We start from the raw sequence: 21443 nt of genomic DNA, 5'->3' as shown, positions 1-21443 counted from the left end.
AAAATAAGGTTATTGAAATAATGTCAAGAAAAATAGCTTCCAATGATAAAGTTCTTGAAACCATAAACAATTTAATGTTAGCTTTACTTCTGCCATAAACAATCCACTTAGCTTTAATAAGATGATAGAATCACAAGCCTATTAGCTAGCAGCTTTAGTGCCAATGGCTGAAAAAGGTAAGATTCCAAGGAATCTAGATGAATTAGAAACTGCAAATCTTGTAGATATCTTCAATGTAGGAGAATACTTCGTCACACCACCTAGAACGTAGAGACTAGAATTTGAAGAAGGGGACATGCCAAAAAGGAGAGAAGGTCTAGGAAGACCCATCATTCCATTTGTATCAGAGCTCACACCTTCGACGAAGCCATCTGCGTCCTTGGAGCAAGTGTCAAGATTATTCCTAAGATAATTTACAAGAAAAGTCATGGTCAACCTTTGTTGTACTCTACCATGTGTTTGTAGCTTGTAGATCATACATTGTGCCACCCTAAGGGAATCCTTAAGAACATTTTCATACAAGTTGGACACTTGTACCTACAAGTGGATTTTTTGGTGATAGTAACAGGAGGAGATGATAGAGCACCCATCATTTTGGGATGACCATTCCTCAGCATAGTGAAAGCTAACATCTACTTTGACAATGCCATGATCTGTTTCACCATTGAGAATACCAAGGAAAGATATAGTTTCAAGCATCATACGCTCACAATTAGAGTTCATCCTCAACACTCGTATGACTACTTGAACTTGGATAGAATCCTAGAATGGAAGGACAAGATTTTAGAGAAGATGATTTTAGAAAAAGAAGCCTCAAGAAAAGAAGACCCCAGTCAAGAAGAATGTCTACACTTGTGAGGTTCTCTTACCTACTCCAAACATGAAGAACAACAAGAAGGGTTAGAGCAAAGGAAAGTAGCCTATTCAAGAACAAGTTTGCATGGTTAACACTATTGAACCACCCATTGACCCTACTTTTCCCCCATCACACCTTACAAAGATGGAAGACCCAGGAGCATATACCATCGATTGTATGATCGAGGGGAGCACCTTATACAAGACTTTCTATGATACTGGCTCGAGAGTCAACATCATGTCTACGCTGAAATATAAACATCAGGGTTGTTTAAAAGTCACTCGACTTTGGGAGCACCACAACATTCAGAGCATTGCTGGCTCATTCGTGTGTCAACATGTCGTGCTACATCATTTACAAAAAGCCCTTTAGCTTTTTGAAAACCAACCCGCAGTCCAGATGTATTGATGTTCATCGGGCTCACTGCCGCACGGCCAGGGTGGCACCCGAAACCCTAACTTCCCTTATTTCTTCTCTCTTCTCGCCTCAACTCATGGTGATGCTCTAAAGGAGGAGCTCACGGATCTGCAGAGACCACTCCTCTCCTCCCCTCCCCTCCGCTCGCGGTGCCGGGGCAAGCTCCCCTCTGCTCATGGTGACGGCAAAGATCTACAGGTCAGTGACATCTCCCCCATCTGTTTCATTGTCTCCCTTTCCTCTCTTCCTTCTTACCACCGGCATGGGCGCCTCCATGCCCTCTCCTCGGCGTGCCGCCTCCATGCCTCTCCCCCCTCTCCTCGTGTCACCTCGATGCTGGCACAAGCAGAATGTCGCTTTATCAAGACGAAGTGAGCTCTCCGCCTCCGGATCTGGTGTAGTGGCCTCGATTCACTCCTCGAACTGTGAAGGGAGGAGTGTGGTGCAGTGGAACCCAAACCCTCAACGGCTCCATCTCACCCCATGGGCTAGGACAGTCCAAGCACATGAAGATCGACAGCTTCGTCGCTCCCACCGGATCGGCTAGCTCCCCAGCCATCATGTTGGAGCGTTCTTCCTTCCACCGGATCTGCGAGTTCCTCGTCGTGTGGGAGCAGAGATCAGAGAGGAGGCGATGTCCAGCAAGGGTGGCTCACGGATCTCAAACATCTAGCAGCTGCCTTGAGCATCCGATGCACGCTGGAGTGGACTCTATAGGAAAAAATGACCTGTAGCAGGTTCATCCCACTCATCAGATATTGTGAATTATTTTGATTTGGGGATTTGTCAGTTCACAAATAGACTCCCTGATTTCTTACCTGTATCTTAGTTGACTCAGGTAACTGTGGGAGCAAGTGAATGTAGTGGGGAATTTAGAGAAGCTGGAAGGTTTCATGATAATTCCTAAATTAAAATTAAAATTAGCAGATGAAGAGGGCTACAATGTTGGAATGTTACTCATTGAGAGTGGAATCCAGAATGATGCCATATAGTCATTGCTCTCTTGTTTGTCGTATTAACAGTTTGCCCATGTTTAGTTATCACACTAATTTAGCTATGCAATTCTGCAATCACTTACCATGTGTCTTATACCCATTGTTTTGTTTTTCTCTACCTGACACTGTCGATATGCTTGGTACATGAGGATTTATATTTAGGTCTGACTTACTTGCAAACAAGTGTATGCAACCAACTTGGATTTTTGTTTAAAAAATTATCAAGACCTTTGCTTTGATGGTTCCGCCCATGTCATGTAATTGCGAAATGATTGTTTTTGTACTGTGGTACACTCTGCTTCTGCAGCACACTAGGATGGTCCTTTGCTTTCTTAAAGAAAGTAATTATTCTGTATATTCCAGGATTGCCGACACCAATTTAAGTATGTATCACTTGATGTGTCGACTTCCATCAAATTCAGGTAAAGCACTTCTGAGCTATGCAACCATATTTTTGTTCTTTGGCATATTTGCTTTTTGGCATTCATAGGCTTTATCTGCTTGCAATGCTGGTGCAAAAGTTGTCAAGATTTCATAACTACACAATTTCTAATGGCTCAAGTCCAAATATGAATGACCTCTTTATTGGCTGGATGCTTCTGATTTTTTTCCATATGCATATATGCTCACAGGACGAAACTGATAACAACTAGAAGAGCAGGATGATGGCGTCAAATTCAACTGTGATTTTGATGGAGATGTGAGATTCCTTCTGAGCCTCCTTATCTCTATATGTGTTCCTAGATTTTTTTTTCACCGAGTGTTTGAGTGCCTATGCCCATTTAACTTCTCTAAATGACTGATCTGCACTATTGGACTTTGTTCAGTCCCATGGCTCTGCTCTTACTACCCATCAAAATGGCTGAGTCAAATTCATTGGTTTGTGAAATTGGTTTCGAACTAAACTTATTAAGAAACTATCTGTAGCATACTAATATATTAGTTTTGGATTTTTGTAATAGTATTCCAAAAGAAAATGTTAACCTGTTATTGCTTCCTAGTTATTGGAGGCTTATTTGTTCTATATGTGACAAATGAGGCTTTATCAGTTTCCGTGCACAAATTTATCAGCAGGTTAGCATTTCTTCATTCACAGTTCTGTTGTTGCTAAGTGGCTCTCTGTACCCTCCAGTTTTATCTTATGTTTTGTTGTTTCTTACCTGATTGTGCCAACTCACTTGTATATGTCCTTACTCAACAAAGCATGTAGTGTTTATGCATGATTCCACATGTTTGTTGGATGCCACCTCAAAAATGTTAAATGACGGATTGTTCAGTTGAAGTGCATCACACCTCTTCTCTCTATCTTCTTCTGAAAGAAAACAATTGGTTGAAGACAAGATGATGCTCAAGATGCAGGAACATCACAAATCTGAACGTCCTTCCTTGATCCACACCAACCCCGCCTCACCACCATACGCACACACTAAATTCTCTGCTATCCTCTGCTCCCAGTTCAAGAAACAACATGATTTGACCATGTATGCTACTTAAGTGGACAGCACATATTGCTATTTTTTTAGACTACTAATACATTTCATCACTGCTCAAACCATATGTCATAAAAAAATCCCTAAGGCAGTTTAGGTGGTTTCTGGTGACCAGGTTGTTGACGGTCCTTAAGTACTAAAATTAACAATCAAATAAACATGCAAAAGGATCAATATGAAACAAACATCTAGAATTAGGGTTTTATCTGACAGAATTTCACGAGCTTTGGTGTTTATCTATTTCTGCAGGGGTTATCAGAGAATATGGAGAGAAGGCCCACATGTCATGTTTACAACGAGATAATTACGTGCCGCGCAATTTTCCTCAATCTAGAAGAGTCCACAAGCCACAGGAACGAACGAGAGCACGATCGGGCTCGGGGGCAGGGCGGCCGCCCACCCCCCTTGGGCGCCCGCCTAGGGTTGGAGTCCAATCGGGACTCTGCTTCGAGGCTAAACTCCTCCGATCTAAAGGATCAATCTAAACCACACAATCAATGTCGGTTTGATCTGACGGCCCACATTCACTTGAAGGGACTATAAAACCAAGGCCTCTTCACCCCTGGAGGAGAGAGGAGAAGAGAAGAAATCATTATGCAGAGGTAGCCATCAAAGTTAGGGTTTAGAGCTTCTCTCCCACAGTGAATTAGAATTAGCTACTCCCTAATCCTTCAAGTTTAGAGGTTTGATTAGATAGCAATTAGAGAAGTAGAGCACTACGCTCTGGATTCGGATCTTCGGTAATAAAGATTGGTATTATTCATATCTTTCTCTAATTCTTTGTTCTAATTGCATTATGTCTCTAATTATTATGTTCTTAGTTTGCTCTAGTTCTATATTTGATATAGTTCTAATTGATAATGAGTTTATGTATAAGTTTGCAAAGCGCTTAGCTCTTGACGCGAGGGAGTTAGGTGATAGATCACATGTGAGCGTGGTGCTTAGATGTTATTTATCTGCAAATGTATCCTATTGGCCGGGTTGTGTGGTAGTTCGCGATAGTGACAGCTTCGTTTATTCTTATATAGTCCACCCTCCGTTGATAGGGCAGGCAGAACCGGTATTGTGGAGTAAGTCGTGCGATGCTCTGATTTACTTTATCAATGTTCCTTATACATGAATGAAGAGTCTTTTATGCTATACATGATCTTGTAGATAATTAGAGTAGATTATGACTTAGTAGTTAGTAGATAACTTAGAATCCATTCTCTAGCTAATCCGACGTCACCTACATATATGAGGAGTAGTCTATTTTCTAATCACTGTGTTATCCCTTGAACTTATAATTCATTATCATTATCTTTATGGTTTACCCCCTGCTAAAGTAAGTGACTGTGTGACGAGTTTCTCATTAGTAATTATGCTCTTGCAAGTTTATCTCTAGTCTATGCCTTGATAGATTTTGACCGTCTTATAATTTTACCCCTTGTCTTCCTGAGCAAAATTATAAATAACGGTACCTGGAATACTTATCCTGGTGAAATGCTACAATGAGGTGTTTTATCTGTGCGCTTGCAGATAGAATAGATTATTTTCTAGAGAGCCTTTACATTTATAAATACCTTTGTACACTCTGGCACCATGCTGGGGATGACAACCTAGTATCTAAGTGGTGTTAGCTAGTGTCAACAAGCATTTCTGGCGCCGTTGCCGAGGAACAAAAGGGTAATACTTAGGAACGGTAAGGAAAGCCAGAAAATCAGTCAAGGTTATTCATATAAAATATTAGACTAGACTATAGAGAAATAATTGCATAAAAACAACTACTAAGTGAGAAATCATAACAAGGCACCTCTGCTTTGGCAGGTTCACCCTGTTGTTTTCCTATGTTTATATTTTTTACAGGGTATATCAGGATTGACTTTGGGTACATTCAACTCTTCATCATCAGAACCAAAGCAATCAAGAGAAGAAGAAGCTAGCTACCAATTGCTTAAGCTATGGCACAGAAGACCCTGTTGACGGTCCTTAAGTATCAAATTTAATTATCAAATAAACAAAGAAAAGGATCCAAATGAAATCAACATCTAGACTTAGGGTTTTATCTGACAGAATTCCACGAGTTTTGGTGTTTGTCTATTTCTGAAGGGGGTTATCAGGAAATAAGGAAGAAAGGCCCACATGTCAGGATTACATAGAGATATCAACCTACCGCGCAATTTTCTACCATCTAGAAGACTCCAGAAGCCACGGGAAGGAAGCGGAGCCCGAAAGGGGCCAGGCCCAGGGCACCCGCCCTGAGGACCTGGGTGCCCGCCCCCCTCTGGACTCCGTTCCGGACTCTCTTCGCACACGACGTTCCACCGACCTATTGGATCCAGAATAACATAGTACCACCTCGCCTATCGACACAGAAACGCATAGAAGGGGAGGACTATATAAGGAGACCCCCTCTGGCCCTAGAGGAAACAAGAAATTATCATAGAGATTGAGGGGTGCCCTCGAACGAAAACCTCTTCTCTAAATAATATTTCTTTTTAGGCTTAGCAACCAATGTAAAGTAGAAATAGATCTTCTAGTTTCTACTAGATTGAGAGAGATAGAGTGGAGGTGTGGATCGGAGGAAGGCCGACCTGTCGTTGTCTACTCCGAGTTGTACCTGCGGGATCAAGTCTCCTAACCCGAGGCTTGCTTCTAAGATTCTTCAGTAATTCGACTTCTAATACTAGTAAGTTTTTGTTTTATTGTTCTTTGGTTTATGAGTTTACTTTAATCCTCTTCCGGTTGAGTATTAGAGTAATCACTTGTTAGGGTAAACGTGGTGTTTAGGCTAGGGTACTCATAGATATCCCCTGACTAGCTGGACCGTGGTAGTAGCGAGGAACGTGACATTTCCGAGTTACCTTTGCAGATCACATCTCGTTAGCAGGACGGGTAGGTTTATAGGTGCGGGTCGAACATCCTTTGTGTTGTCTAGATTCCGTGAGCCTCCCTAATAGAACAGTAGATCATCCTTATTAAGGTTAGAACGAGACTACAGTTGCAGTCTTCTCTATACATCACTCACATCGAGAGACATTCTTTGTAGCCTAAAGGGGTAGTAGCAATAGATTTGGTTAGTCAGATGCACCCTTTCTCCCAGTGGTAAAAATATAAATACGATAACTCTGGATAACCTCCCGGGTGAAATGCTCACCGATATCCGTGCGCTTGCGGATCATTTTCTAATTGCGTTACCAAATATCAACAAGCATTTCTGGCGCCGTTGCCGGGGAGAAAGACGGTTTGCTGAGTCCGGCTATTATCTTGTATTATACTTTTATACTTTTATTATCCTTATTATCTTGTATTATACTTTTATACTTTTATTATTTTATCTTTTTATTTTTATGGATAACTCAAATTCCATACCTATAATTAAATTCTTTGCACCTTCAGAGACCAACCATAGACCATGGGAGTCAACACGTCCTGCCCCTAATTATGATCTGTGTCCGGAGTTGATTGCAATAGGTCAAAACCAACCCTTTTCTATAGCTGAGGTCCTATCTTTTAATCAAGAAGATAATGCACTTTTAGCTACACCTAGGGAATCTTTTAATCATTCCATAAATTCTGGTTTAGACCTAGACCTACAAGACCATGTTTTTTCTAGATATTTTCACATTGGTCTTAATCATATAACATTTGGTAGAGTCTTTCTTTCTTTATCTATTAGTAAAGGAAGGTATGTCTTAATTTGTGGACATCCTTCTTGTACTAGTCTTCATAGAAAAATCCTAGAGATAGAGAAGGAATCATCTCCCAGACGAGGAAAGGAAGTTTCAATAGCCGATTTCCAAACATTCCAATCCCATGATTCGGCTATCCATCCCATCCTTGAGCTTAATAATTTCTACTCTCTTGAACCTCCCGATAATCATATGAATCTATCTAGACATCCCATGCATAAGAAGGAGGATCGAGAAGAGCAACATCAATGGCTAGAGGGCATTAAAAATCCATGTGCTATCACCATTGAATGGATAGATAAAATAAACTTGAGAGACAATCCTAGAGGAATTTTAATCATTCATGAAGAATCATCCTTGGAGTTTGAGAATGAGAGAAACAACAGTGAGCATGGAAGTTATTTCATAAATACCTCACCCAGTCCTTACTCATATAAAACATCTCTTCAATCAATTTGTCTCTCCATCCTTACCACATTTGAGATCTCCAACCCCCTCTTCTTTTCTATTTATAAAAACTTTAAAAGGGCGGTTGTCGATGCATATGTCTATAATAAATATTGCAGATCTCGTTGAGTTAATTGATGGTTCCCCAAGGACAAGCTTAGTGTCCTAAAACAAGCACTTCTAATTATTTGCAACATTGCCTTGTGTATTGAGCATATAAAGATAATTGTAGAAATATTCCTTCGGGTATTCTTGCCACTAACCTTTCTAGGATTGGAGCAAGAAGATCGGATGAATGACAAGCGCAAGGTATGCCCAACCAATCATCATGCAACATTAAATTAAATTCATCCAATCTTGAATTTTGCAAAATTCAAGCTTGGGGGAGTACTTTACATAAAACATCCTTTGCCATGTTGCTATGTTGGTTGTCCTTACCTTTGAGACATGCTCAATTTGTTAAATACTAATCACACTACTTCATCTCCACTTGAGTAGATCTCTATAAAAGCCATCATGCTACCTTTGTTTATCCTAGTAAGTGTTAGTTTGGAAGTACTGGTCACACTTCCAATGGCATTTAAATTAAGCGTGGTGCTTAGGTTAAATAGCCTTCCTTAATCTGATTAGACATGGAGTCTAGTTTGGTTACTGAAGTAAAAACTGCTTGAGTAGATATTGGTATATTTTGTTGGACTAACCCCTGTAGGAAAACTTTCAATAACAACCTGGGAAGTCCTGAGATGCAAACTCATTAGAGATGAAGAAAGTGACACATGAAGTTTAACAATTTGCACAAGAAAGACGTAGCTCATAAGAGATGATTCATGGAGGGTGCCACAAACACGATGCACAACCGCTATGAAAAGAAAGCTTCCACAAGGTGATACTGTACCATCACTCTTCAAGTAAGGTAACATCTTAAGGTACTTGACTAACACTTTTATAAGCTCCTCCTTGGTTCTGGCATTCACATAAATAAAGAGACAAACATGTATGATTTATAACTCCAAATTAACCAACTCAATTAATTCAACATGTTTAGTCCTTTAATCTTTGTTCTTAGTACTACCTTCGTGACCCCACACTCCTAATCATATAAGCTAAAGTATTGCACATTCAATCTTTGGAAGATATAAACAAAACATAAATATAGATAGATTATCTTTCCATTAGGTTGAGCTATCTGATCTGACAAATGCTACACTCATGATCCATCAACTTTGTCTTGCTCACTATGCTTAAGGTTAGAGAAGAACAAATACACTTTTGGTTCTGTTGGTGTTTTCCACCAACAGGGCCCATGCAATTGATCTCTGCCTTGTCTCTATGAGCAGGTACACTTCGAACAAAACCTGGAGGAGTTTTACAACTCCTAGATTCCACCAAGTGAAGAACCGGGATCTACGAGCACAAACACAATGGAGATCAGACACTTAGTTTCCCAAACGAAATATTGAAGAACCTCTGTGTCCGAGTTGGTACCTTGTACGCTCCAGTAAACTTCATGGTAATAGAGACTGGTACTGAGGAGAGGGCACCCATCATCTTAGGGAGGCCATTCCTAAACACTAGAGCTGTCATCTACGCTAATGCTGCCAAGATCAGTCTCTACATCAAGGGGAAGAAGGAGACTTTCCTTCAAGAACAAGACTACACAAACTTCAGAGCCACCCCGACATGAACCAAGGAAGAGGACCAACAGGCGGAACAGGAACAAGCAAATGTGGACCGAGTCAGCTAAGATGGTCACTGCAGTTCAAGGAGGTCAAGATCGTCGACTCAAGTCACCTTTCTTGATCAAGAAGGATGACCCTGGTGTTCCAAGCATTGAGTGCACAATCAATGGATACTCTTTTCAGAAGACACTCTACGACACCGGATCTGACGACAACATAATGGCCGCAGTCACTTATCAGCTCCTGCATGGAACCATGCCCCTACAACCAATATACATTCAGCTATAGATGACTTGCAAGTTATTGACATGGGAAAAGACGAGTTTGATCCACCCACCATCCTTGAAAGACAGTTCCTCAGCACTATCAAAGCCATCATCTATATTGGAACCGGAGAAGTCCACATACACTTCTCCTCTGAGAAGGTATGCCGCTGTTTTACTGACCCTAACTATATAGTTGAAGACTCTAAGCAGGTCAGGACAAGAAGACGACATCGCAACCGCAACCAGAGGAGGCAAATCATCAAGGACGGATGGGTAGACTACGAAGGAGAAGTGATAAGGACTGAAGACATACCACTTGAACATAACTGTCCTGAGGAGACCGTAGCACCGAGTTAGGTGTGGAGAGAGAAGATAGTTATAAATGAAGAGGAGGCGCTCCCGGAAGTACCGACTACGCCACCCAACGAACCTCAGGACGATTAAGAAAATGGAGAGTCCCGCTCGGAGGACTTAAAAACACCGAACGCCTTGCCAAGAGGTAAACTTGGTAGTTATCCTTTCCCTTTTAACTATTTCAAATAGTTTACTTAGTTAATCATGTTCGTATCATCCTAGAAAGAAAATAAAAATGTGAAAAAAAACTGTAAGCCCCATGTGAGTAGACGAGTGGCATAAAACCCATAAGTACATTCACTGTGTTGGCATAAAAATAAAATAAATATTTTTCTGCTTTATAAAAACAAAAATATAAAAACAGGGAGTAATATTTATTAAGGAGTCTCAACATGATAAAGACTAGATATTTATGCTAACACTTAACCAGTTCCACAAGCTTTGTTGTCTATTTGAGCTCCACAGAATTTAAGAATCAAGAAGACTAGCAGACGGAGGATATTCTAATCGCTGTCAAAATACTGCTGACTTTCAAACACACCTCTGCCACCTGCTAGCTACATCAAGAGAAATTACGTCAAAATTCAGCTTGGGGGAGAGCACCCCCTTTTATCTCGATAAGTATTTCTATCTATCTTTATACTTATACTATATTAGAATATAAATACACACAACTATGAAAAACCAAATAAAGATTTTATGCTTATATATATTTTGCTTAGTGTGTTTAATAAATAAATAAAGTGGCTAAGCTAATCTGTATCTAAAAAAACTTAAGCATGGATATGATGAATAGTTGCTCTGCCTAATTTGCAAATTTGAAGTTCTCTCTCAAGTTTAGATATAACTGTTATAATTTAAGGCTTGCTCTAGACCTAAACTTATGGGATGAAAACTTGATCTGAAGTCTAAGTTGTTAACGGATACGATATGGGAAGGTTGAGCTGCTGTTTATCTGTTCCTAGAGATGCTAGAATTCTGGAGAATTTTATCTTTGAAAATCTTTAAAATGTTGCATGATGAGTTCCTGTATGATGAGAGTTTAAATTCCTACCACAGCCATATATACATGCTTGCTAGACCTTGAGCCACACATTTACTATTTACTGCTTATGAGCATTGAGTGTGGTCAAGCTGTGTAGACCCTTAGGAGCTTGTCATGTGGTTAAATCAAGATTCACTTGCACGTTCACTCATACATGCTACTTCTACTCTGGAAGTACCATCCACATATATCCACTCATTTCTATCTCCAAAACCACCCAAAAGTATTCTACTCCTAATCCGGGAGAGAATAACCAAAAATATTTCTGTTTCCCCCTATGAAATAAATGCTCAAGTTATCTTGTTACTACCACTTGCTATATTATCTCAAGAGATGAATGCTCTAAAAAAAGAGAAAAAGAAAATAAAAGACACGAGGAAATAAAAAGGAGCAAGTGCTCGGAACCTCGAAAGAAAAGAAAAAGAAGAGCATCTCATTCTCCTCAAAAAGCTTCAAAGTGCAAGAAAGGTATGTATCCCCTTAAAAGAGCAAAAGTAGAATTAGACTTTCACTATTGTTTTCACCATTATCACCATTATCACCATACCCCATTTATTTGCCACACATGCACATCTTGATTTGACTTATTGACTTGTTTCTCTGGATCCATGGTTTGACTATGCAATAAATGTCTTGTAAGTATGTATACTTTATCTCCCACCTATGAGCTCCAGATATTAAAGCCTTATTAGAGTAGGGTGAGAGAGAAGGCAATGTCACTATGCCTCATACCACAAATACCACATATTTTGAGACAAGGCACATACCATCACTGCCTTGGTAAGGATCCAGAAATACCACAAAAGAGAGACCTGAGAGAATCATACAAGGAATTTCTGAGTTTTATTTGAAAATCTGCAAAAACCCCAGAGCTATAGCTGATCAAGAATAAGAGACATGGCACTTGGCTAGACTGTTCTATCTTTTAACCACTCAAGACAGAATTGACGGTTACAAGTCCTATGGTGTAGGTAAAGTAAGTAAGTTTTAAGTCTTAACAGTTTATTCTAACTCGGAGATGAGATCTTACTTAACTGCGTGTGTACTTCTAAGAAATGAAACCACTGCAGAAACTCTTGAGTTCATCCTTGCTCAGGGACGAGCAAGAGGTAAGCTTGGGGGAGTTTGTTGACGGTCCTTAAGTATCAAATTTAATTATCAAATAAACAAAGAAAAGGATCCAAATGAAATCAACATCTAGACTTAGGGTTTTATCTGACAGAATTCCACGAGTTTTGGTGTTTGTCTATTTCTGCAGGGGGTTATCAGGAAATAAGGAAGAAAGGCCCACATGTCAGGATTACATAGAGATATCAACCCACCGCGCAATTTTCTACCATCTAGAAGACTCCAGAAGCCACGGGAAGGAAGCGGAGCCCGAAAGGGGCCAGGCCCAGGGCGCCCGCCCTGAGGACCTGGGCGCCCGCCCCCCTCTGGACTCCGTTCTGGACTTTCTTCGCACACGACGTTCCACCGACCTATTGGATCCAGAATAACATAGTACCACCTCGCCTATCGACCCAAAAACGCATAGAAGGGGAGGACTATATAAGGAGACCCCCTCTGGCCCTAGAGGAAACAAGAAATTATCATAGAGATTGAGGGGTGCCCTTGAAGGAAAACCTCTTCTCTAAATAATATTTCTTTTCAGGCTTAGCAACCAATGTAAAGTAGAAATAGATCTTCTAGTTTCTACTAGATTGAGAGAGATAGAGTGGAGGTGTGGATCGGAGGAAGGCCGGCCTGTCGGTGTCTACTCCGAGTTGTACCTGCGGGATCAAGTCTCCTAACCCGAGGCTTGCTTCTAAGATTCTTCAGTAATTCGACTTCTAATACTAGTAAGTTTTTGTTTTATTGTTCTTTGGTTTATGAGTTTACTTTAATCCTCTTCCTATTGAGTATTAGAGTAATCACTTGCTAGCATAAACGTGGTGTTTAGGCTAGGGTACTCATAGATATCCCCTGACTAGCTGGACCGTGGTAGTAGCGAGGAACGTGACATTTCCGAGTTACCTTTGCAGATCACATCTCGTTAGCAGGACGGGTAGGTTTATAGGTGCGGGTCGAACATCCTTTGTGTTGTCTAGATTCCGTGAGCCTCCCCAATAGAACAGTAGATCATCCTTATTAAGGTTAGAACGAGACTACGGTTGTAGTCTTCTCTATACATCACTCACATCGAGAGACATTCTTTGTAGCCTAAAGGGGTAGTAGCAATAGATTGGGTTAGTCAGATGCACCCTTTCTCCCAGTGGTAAAAATATAAATACGATAACTCTGGATAACCTCCCGGGTGAAATGCTCACCGATATCCGTGCGCTTGCGGATCATTTTCTAATTGCGTTACCAAATATCAACAGACCCTACAAGAATTCTCTGCTCCAAGTCTTGAGAACATTCCAACTGGTCCAAGATTTGCAGTAGAAGAAGGAGTACCCGAGTTTGAGCTCAAGTCAAGCCTCATCAATTTGGTACAAGCTACACAATTCAGTGGAAAGGCACATGAAGATGCCAGTGCACACTTGCAGAATTTCTTAGAGATTGGAAGCACAATCCACATCAATGGAGTCGACAAAGACATCATACTGCTTCACCTTTTTCCATTCTCACTAGAAGGGAAAGCGAGGAAGTGGTTCTACACTCATCAAAATAACATCAACAATTGGACGAACTTGTCAGATGCCTTTCTATCAAAGTTTTTCCCTATAGGCAAAACAACTGCCTTAAGAGGAAATATTGTCAGTTTCCAACAGCAGAAGACAGAAACCATTTCAGAAGCATGGGAGCATTTTCAAGGATACATATCAGATTGTCCTCACCATGGAATGGCCACATGGTTACTTATGCAGACCTTCTACCATGGATTAACCCAGAAGGCTCGTGAGTGCCCAGATTCATCTGCTAAAGGATCATTCTTGAAGCTTACAACTGGAAAAGCAGAGATACTTTTGGATAAGATAGCAGAAAACCAAAGCTGGTTCCAAGATAAAACTCAACAATGTCATCGAACTGAAGAAATGCGAGAAGAAGTAAATGCATTATCAACCAAGAGGAAAATTTGCCCCATTGGATTGACCAGAGGGCCAAGTTCAAAGAAGATCAAAGGGCCATTGAGACAGCATACAAATATCAACCAACTTCTAGTCAACCCAAGAGCAAAGGTATGAATTCAGGTAATACTTTCAAGCAACTTTCATTAAAAGAGATAAATGCTCAACAAACCAAACTTAACGATGAAGTTAAACAAAGGCTAGATACAAATGAATCATCTCTAAAAGATATACACAATAAAATGGATTTTCTACTAACTCTCTTTGATGAGCAAAACACTCTTAATAAAAGGGTAGAGTTTAAGTTAATAAAGTTAGCTGCTGCACTGCCTGTTGCTACTAACATTGTGCAGGTAAAGAATATAACTACTAGAGGAGGCAAAGCAACCAGAGATCCCCCATACCCAAAAGAGAAACAAAGAACATCAGCACCAGTGCAACCAGCAGTGATAGAAGAAGAAAGCCCAGTTGAAGCAGAAGATCTGCTACAACCACCAAGAACTGTAGAAATGAGAAATGATTTTTACGACACCAACTATTTACTATTTCCCAGAAGAAACAGAGGACTGCAGTCGGATGAGCAATTTGGTAAGTTTGTAGAGGTCATTCAAAAATTATATGTCAACATACCTCTGCTCGATGCCATACAGGTACCTACATATGCAAAGTACATCAGAGATATTCTTAACAAGAAGAGACCATTGCCCACCACTGAGGTTATCAAGCTGACAGAAGAATGTAGTGCGGCCATCCTCAATAAGCCACCAAAGAAGAAGGAAGATCCCGGATGTCCCACTATTGATTGCTCAATCGGAAACCAATACTTCAACAATGCACTTTGTGATCTCGGAGCAAGTGTCAGTATAATGCCAGCATCAGTCTACAAGAAGCTTGAGCATGCGACCCTAGAACCAACATCAATGTGCCTACAACTAGCGGATCAATCGGTTCGACACCCGTTGGGCATCGCCGAAAATATTCCAGTCAAGATTAGAGATTTCCTGGTGCGAGTAGACTTTGTAGTACTGGACATGAGTCCTGACTCAAAAGTGTCCATCATCCTTGGAAGGCCATTTCTGAGCACTGCCAATGCCCACATTGATGTCGGGAAAGGAGAAATCAAGTTCAACATAAACGGACAAGAAGAACACTTCACATTCAAACCCAGACCAGAGAGAGACTCTACAGTGAAGGAAGTTCATGAAGAACCACTAGAGACACCATCTCCGGAGGAAGGTAATTCAGAAGATTAAACGATTTGGAGGTCCAGCTTGGGGGACCTAAAAATCCCAAACCCTCACCGGGAGGTAAATTGGTATTTATCCGCATTATTGATTTTCTCATATTTAGATTCTTGCATAATCTTGCATTAGTCATATATATTCATAGCATTATTATAATAATAAAAAGCCCCATATAAATAATATTCATGGTGCGTGACAACCCATATTTATTAATTATTGTGGAGGCACAAAAATATTTTCCATTATCATTTTAATTAAGTTTCAATTCTCATAGATTTTGCCTGCATTATATTTAATTGTAGTAACCTTCTAGAAGCATGACCCACACTCCTTGGGTCCCACATGTCATACACTTCACCTCACATACATCCCATCACATAATTTCATCCACCAATATGTTTCCACTCACCAGACATCTTTCCACCGTCCAACCACCACCAACACAACATTATTCTGCGTGAGATCAAAGCAAGGAAGCAAGTGGAGGAGGCACACTCAGGATGGGCACCAGGGGTGGGCGCCCGCCCACCTACCCAGGGTGCCCGCCCTGTTCCCTGCTCAGCCTATAAGTGGCCACCTCCAGCTCCCCTTCTCTTCACACACACATTTCGGAAAACCTTGCAAGCTCGTAGTTCTCGGTTTCTAGAGAATAGCTCTGAGTGTGAGAAGGTTGGGAGTTCTTTTGAGTGAGAGAGTGAGTATCACCTAGTAAGTAGTTGTCTAAACGGAAGTAAAAGTTGTTTAGGGGGAGGCTCTACCAAAATAGAAACTTGTCTTGAACGACTAACCCCTGGACTACTGACATTCCGGACAGCTGACCACTAACATTTTCTCTCACATTTTCCACTAGTTGTGTTTTTGCCAACTTTTGTTTACAAGATGTTCAAGAAGGTGAAGAATGCAGGGAAGGCTCTCAAGAACATTGGTACAAGGAGTTCATCCCGACACTCCTCACAGCCATCAGAAATGAGCGTCGACCCGACACCCACACAAGCTCCGTCATCTTCATCAGGTAAGCAAGTTAAGGTCCTTCTCAAGATAGGAGACCTAGGACTGAAGACCCGAAGGGAGAAGGAAGTCTATCAGCAATTGAAGAACAAAGATTTCATTCACACCCCTACTCTCGATCCAATCTTACTACAAGAAACAGGTATGGACACTGAATTCGACTTAATTTTTCAGATGATAGGTTGGACAAATTTTTGGAATATAACTGAACTGGGTTCTCGTATTCTCACCCTCGAATTTCTTTGCACTTTACAATACTATGTGGGGGGAATTGTTTTTCGGATGTTCAAACAAGAGATTATGTTGTCTTGGAGAGAGCTGAGCGACCATCTTGGTTTCTCTTCAAGATGCATCCTGAACATTGACTCCGATTTACCCAACTTTGAGAGACACCGATTTTGGAGAGAAATATCTAGAGATAATTTTTATAGTCAAGCTCGAACCAGTGACATGGAACACCCCACTCTTAGGATGTTCCACAAATGGCTTGGGTACAATCTTTTCTATCGCCATGATATTAGGAAAGTAAGAGTAGGAGATTTACAACTTTTATATGCTGCTATTAATAAAGTACCCACTTCACGTGTTACACTTTTAGTTTCTCATTGGTTTAGTATACCTAGTCTTCAGGGACCAGTAGGATGTACTTCACTTATCACTCGTCTAGCCTTTAATCTTCACTTACTAGAAAACTCATCGTTGGACTTCATAGATGAGTTAAGAATTTATCATGACTATGACACATTTAGACAAGCTCGGATGTTAAAGAAAGAGGGGAATATAATATATATGCTATATGATGATAAAGGCAAGATTCGGTTACCAACCCCGAACCTTGGCCTCTACGTTGTTCAAAACTTTTTGATTGAGATTGCAGCAACACCAGTAAACTAGAGAGCTCCACAGCGAGTGGCATCTGAAAGGATGACCACCCACCGAGAACGCACCTGGTATGGAGCTGACCCTGGACCAGAAGAAGCAGCGCACCTGCATTATTGCGACTACAACCCTTGAGTCCTTCAAGACCCATGGGTTCGACATGCGCAACCACAAGAGCCAACAGAGGAGACATGGCCGGAGAGCCAAGATCACCAGTGGACAAACCCACCTTTCCATACGGGCAGGTACTCCACTGATCCATATGGAGCTTCAGGATCCAGACCTCCGCCCCAATTTGATGCAGGACGATACTCCGACGCCTCCTACGCTTTCACGAATGACTACTATCAAGAGGCCGGTGCTTTCTTCACTCGTACCGACAACACCCTCCTCGACATCCAGAACATGCAAGCAGAATATGGACGACTCCTAGAAGAACAACAAAAATAGAACCAGGACCATGCCGCTGCAGTACAAGAGCTGAGACAAGATACAACAACAATGAACGACAACATCACAACCATGATGCGGTTCTGGAACATCGGGTAAGACCGACATCAACATCCAGCTTGGGGGAGTTCCTCCCCAATTTATCAAGTAAGTTTTTATTTGCTCTTCTTATTTATTCTTTTCTATTTTAGTATTTTATCTTAAAAGGAAAAACTTAGAAAATCAAATAAATATTTTCTTGCTTAAATTTACTGCATTTTATAAACATGAAAACAAAATAAAAAAAGTGTGTAGACAAGTGTGCTTTATTTTCCTGCTAAGTTTAATCTCTAGAAAAAATAAAAAGACCAAAAAGATGTATGATGGAAATGATGAACAGTTGCTCTGTTTGCTTACATTCGAGTACCTAGCTTCTATATTAGAGTTTTTCCAGGAATTACTAAAACTGAAATTATTATCTATGGGAAATATAAAACTAAAGTCTAGGTAAGAGAAAGGCATGATATAAAGTTGAGCTACTGTTTATCTTGTTCCTACTACACTAAAGTTCTAGAGATTTATTTTGAAAACTTACAAATCACATGATGAGTTCCTAGCATAACAAACTACCTACCACAGCCATACTTGCTATAACATCTTTTACTATATTTACATTGAGTTTGATCGAGCTGTGTAGACCCTTAGGAGCTTTTCATGTGGTTAAATTAAGATATTCACTTGCACACATCCACTACACCATTCATCACCATTCATTAAAATTGCTAAAAATATTATCACTCACTATCCCAAGTATTGTTATTCTCTCTTTCCAAAAAGATTCAATGTAGAAGAGGCATGGGTTATGCAAAAATATGCGAGGAAATAAAAAGGGGCAAGTGCCCGGGACCTCAGAAAAAGAAAGAAAAAGAGTGAGACGAGAGGTAAAAATGGACAAGTGTCCGAAGTAGAATTAGGGGTACAAAGATGCCCACTTGAGCGGAAAAAAATGGACAAGTGTCCGACAGTAGAATTAGGGGTATCTACTACCCACCTGAAAAAAAGAAGAAAAAGAAAGAAAAGAAGCCCAAGTTCTCCCAAAGCAAAGATCAAAGAAGAGGAGAGATAACAATATAAGGAGCAATGAGAACCAAGTTTTATTATTACTTATACATTTTTACCATCACTATCATTTACTCCACCAGACAAGCACATCTTGATTTAATTATATGTTGAGTTCCTTTGGATCTATGGCTCGATTAGACAACATATGTATGAGCTGTTTTTCACTCCTAGGAGCTCCACTTAAATATTCCATTAGCTATAGGTAAGTGACATTATGGTAAGGATCCACAAATACCACATATATAGAGACTTGAGAGAATCATTGCTGGGAACTCTGAGTTTTATTTTGAAAAACAAATAATGAAAAACTCTAGAACAAAGGTGAAGTATAGACAGGAGGAATAGTGCTTGGCTTAACTATTTTGTCTTTCGATTACTTAAGATTTAAGTACAGGTACTAAAACTTCATGACACTTCACTCTAATCTGGAAGAATTTTATGTAAAAGCATGTGTGCTTGTCAGGAAAGAAAACATCGAAGCAACTCCTGATCCGTCTGAGTTTAGCTATTTTGCTCAGGGACGAGCAAAGAGTAAGCTTGGGGGAGTTTCTTGACGATCCTTAAGTACTAAAATTAACAATCAAATAAACATGGAAAAGGATCAATATGAAACAAACATCTAGAATTAGGGTTTTATCTGACAGAATTCCACGAGCTTTGGTGTTTATCTATTTCTGCAGGGGGTTATCAGAGAATATGGAGAGAAGGCCCACATGTCATGTTTACAACGAGATAATTACGTGCCGCGCAATTTTCCTCAATCTAGAAGAGTCCAGAAGCCACGGGAACGAACGAGAGCACGATCGGGCTCGGGGGCAGGGCAGCCGCCCACCCCCCTTGGGCACCCGCCCAGGGTTGGAGTCCAATCGGGACTCTGCTTTGGGGCTAAACTCCACCGACCTAAAGGATCAATCTAAACCACACAATCAATGTCGGTTTGATCTGACGGCCCACATTCACTTGAAGGGACTATAAAACCAAGGCCTCTCCACCCCTGGAGGAGAGAGGAGAAGAGAAGAAATCATTATGTAGAGGTAGCCATCAAAGTTAGGGTTTAGAGCTTCTCTCCCACAGAGAATTAGAATTAGCTACTCCCTAATCCTTCAAGTTTAGAGGTTTGATTAGATAGCAATTAGAGAAGTAGAGCACTACGCTCTGGATTCGGATCTTCGGTAATAAAGATTGGTATTATTCATATCTTTCTCTAATTCTTTGTTCTAATTGCATTATGTCTCTAATTATTATGTTCTTAGTTTGCTCTAGTTCTATATTTGATATAGTTCTAATTGATAATGAGTTTATGTATAAGTTTGCAAAGCGCTTAGCTCTTGATGCGAGGGAGTTAGGTGATAGATCACATGTGAGCGTGGTGCTTAGATGTTATTTATCTGCAAATGTATCCTATTGGCCGGGTTATGTGGTAGTTCGCGATAGTGACAGCTTCGTTGATTCTTATATAGTCCACCCTCCGTTGATAGGACAGGCAGAACCGGTATTGTGGAGTAAGTCGTGCGATGCTCTGATTTACTTTATCAATGTTCCTTATACATGAATGAAGAGTCTTTTATGCTATACATGATCTTGTAGATAATTAGAGTAGATTATGACTTAGTAGTTAGTAGATAACTTAGAATCCATTCTCTAGCTAATCCGACATCACCTACATATATGAGGAGTAGTCTATTTTCTAATCGCTGTGTTATCCCTTGAACTTATAATTCATTATCATTATCTTTATGGTTTACCCCCTGCTAAAGTAAGTGACTGTGTGACGAGTTTCTCATTAGTAATCATGTTCTTGCAAGTTTATCTCTAGTCTATGCCTTGATAGATTTTGACCGTCTTATAATTTTACCCCTTGTCTTCCTGAGCAAAATTATAAATAACGATACCTGGAATACTTATCCTGGTGAAATGCTACAATGAGGTGTTTTATCTCTGCACTTGCGGATAGAATAAATTATTTTCTAGAGAGCCTTTACATTTATAAATACCTTTGTACACTCTGGCACCATGCTGGGGATAACAACCTAGTATCTAAGTGGTGTTAGCTAGTGTCAACACAGGTGATGAAGATGGTGAAAGGGGTGGAGCTCCAGTTGTTTGAATTGGCTTTGCTTCAGCTTTGCTCTGTTTCGGCAAATCTGCTTCTAGGACAGTTACTAAGTTTGTCATTTTACATGTCATACGGACAAGGAGATATTTCTGTCCAAGTTGTGCACCTTTCAAATACAAGTTACGTAAACTATTCTTCTTCCAGGAACCTTCATGTGTACGAACCTCCAATAAAAGATGGTTTGTATGCCTGACATTAACTAGACTTCTTACATTTCATGTGATTTCTACATATGTTTTACATTTTCTTTTTCTTTTTGCAAACTCCAAAATACATGCTTTTGGGGCCACAAAAGAGTCGTGGATTAGGATGGTGACGATGCCGAGCAGAAGGAACAAAAAAAGGGTGGTTATGTTGTCTAGTAAGAAACTGGAG

The 21443-nt window shown here is 40.4% G+C and overlaps 1 long non-coding RNA gene across 1 annotated transcript; it reads left to right on the top strand.

The window, feature by feature from the left end:
- Positions 2674-21066, top strand: LOC110434370. The gene is made up of 3 exons (XR_002451804.1): positions 2674-2690; positions 2901-2968; positions 21019-21066. It is a non-coding gene; the product is annotated as an uncharacterized LOC110434370 (long non-coding RNA).

The sequence above is a fragment of the Sorghum bicolor genome, chromosome 4 (genome assembly GCF_000003195.3).
Source record: "Sorghum bicolor cultivar BTx623 chromosome 4, Sorghum_bicolor_NCBIv3, whole genome shotgun sequence".
NCBI classification, from domain to species: Eukaryota; Viridiplantae; Streptophyta; class Magnoliopsida; order Poales; family Poaceae; genus Sorghum; species Sorghum bicolor.
This window is presented reverse-complemented; position numbering and strand designations above follow the sequence as displayed.